The 1,967-nt window shown below is 36.9% G+C and overlaps 1 pseudogene; it reads right to left on the bottom strand.

Annotated features, from left to right (window-relative positions):
• Positions 1-1,967, bottom strand: part of LOC119275381 — a 23,236-nt pseudogene that overhangs the window by 16,904 nt on the left and 4,365 nt on the right.

The raw sequence follows: 1,967 nt of genomic DNA, 5'->3' as shown, positions 1-1,967 counted from the left end.
CAAGTGACTGGGAACACCACTGTGAACAGAATCACCCAAGTGACTGCGGGTGGGGCATTGACGCATCTTGGTAATAAATATCCATTGTTAATAATTATAGCTGAATTTATTGTGACTACACTCTCTTGGTGGTGGATTACTAGTACTACCACAATGCCCGTGCATAGCTACGAAACTATAAGATATGAGTTAGGTCACTGGCTTAGGAAATCGTCCAAATACGTTGGCGTCATGCGGCCTTTGCACGCAGTTTACAATTAAAAAGAACAAACATACAAACAACAAAAGATCACACGTCAAGCATTGGAGAATCTTAAGTGACCATAGTCCTTTACAGACACAAAATTCCGAATGTTGAAACATATGAGAATTGACATTGGTAAGTTGACTGCACAAGATCGTGGGTCGGGTAGGACAGGAGAACAAGGTCTATGGTCATTTTGGAATTACAATTTGTTCACTCTCTTGTTCTGTGATATAAAACTGAAATAACTTGGTTGGGAAGGAAAAAATGACAAATAAGAACATTATATTGAGTTGGAGTCGCATTTCTGCATTTGTTATTTGTGTCTTCTATAAGTGTTGGTCTCACATGAAAGTAGTAGTGCATTTGTTTATTTGCGTTAGGTCCCACATATGAGTAGAAATACATTTGTTTATTTATGTTCTTGGAAGGTTGCTGTTCCAATGTGGGTAGAGGTTCATTTGTTTATTGTTGAAGGCTGTTTGGTCGCAGATGTGAACTCACCAACTCCAACCTTTATAAGTAGGAAAGATTAGGCAGTGGTAATACTGGAAAACCATATTACTTAATACTCTTGTAGTGTCAAAAAACGTCTTATATTTTGATACAGAGGGAGTAGTAATTAAGGGTGGGCTGGGTGCCAATAATCAATGATTATTCGTGGTTCTATAAATCAAGTTTGGCACTAATTGAACAAATCAAAATGGAATACAATGATCTGCATATTATTCAATTCTAATCAGCCAAACACAAACACATCTTTTCCTGGATCTACTCATCTAAATGTCATATAACTAAATGAAATCCTGCTCTATCTCATTCTCATACACCTCCAAATAATCCGTATGTACCAGCCTATGTAGGGCACACCACAGAAGGCAGAAATCGTCTGTACAGTATGCACACTCCTCGGTATGGCAATCTTGTTAACAAAGAAAAACTGAGAATATTATAAGAGGAGAACTTACCAAAAAAACGGTAGCGGCGTAAACCCAGAATAATACCATCTTCAGCAACCTTATGGTAAGGTAGAAAATCAATCACAGACTCTGAAGATGGCCCCATAAACTTTACCAAGAGGACGTTATCATCACCAACAATTTTTTGCAAATGAGTCCGTGTATTTTGTACATATGGTCCCTGTCTCCAGTCAAATAAAGTTAAATATAAGATTGGTCTGACCTACAAATAGAAATTCCTTGTTGAACGCAACATTTGTCGATTTTGGTCCCTAAACGAATTACTTTTGTTGACATTTGCCTAAATATTGTAGTACTACTAGCATACTGCGCATGATTTATCAACTTATGCAATCACAATCACGTGATTATCATAAAATGCATATTTACACTTTGTTAGAGCTTGCACAGTATGTGTGTCTGGAATACACTTATATGTGAATCTAGAGGAACAAACACACTCAAAATGAATCAACAGAAACAATTAAAAAAAACATGGCCGGTAGGTGTGCATACATCGAATAGCAGGTCATCAACATAATATCACAGTGAAACAATAAATATAAGAAGATGATGCAGAAATATTAGAAGTGTCACAAACCTTGAATACTTTCACTACAGAGTCCCCTGTTATCTCTACAATACAATGGTAGACTCTTGTTGCACCTGGGTCGGAATCAAGGTTCTACAAGCATCAAGTTGAGAAAAGGGGAACAATTCTATCAGCCTCAAGGTATCATTTATTATAGAGGGAAAATCAAATA

Source organism: Triticum dicoccoides, chromosome 3B, assembly GCF_002162155.2.
Source record: "Triticum dicoccoides isolate Atlit2015 ecotype Zavitan chromosome 3B, WEW_v2.0, whole genome shotgun sequence".
Classification (NCBI taxonomy): Eukaryota; Viridiplantae; Streptophyta; class Magnoliopsida; order Poales; family Poaceae; genus Triticum; species Triticum dicoccoides.
Note: the sequence above shows the minus strand (reverse complement) of the source record. Positions and strands in the feature narration are given on the sequence as shown.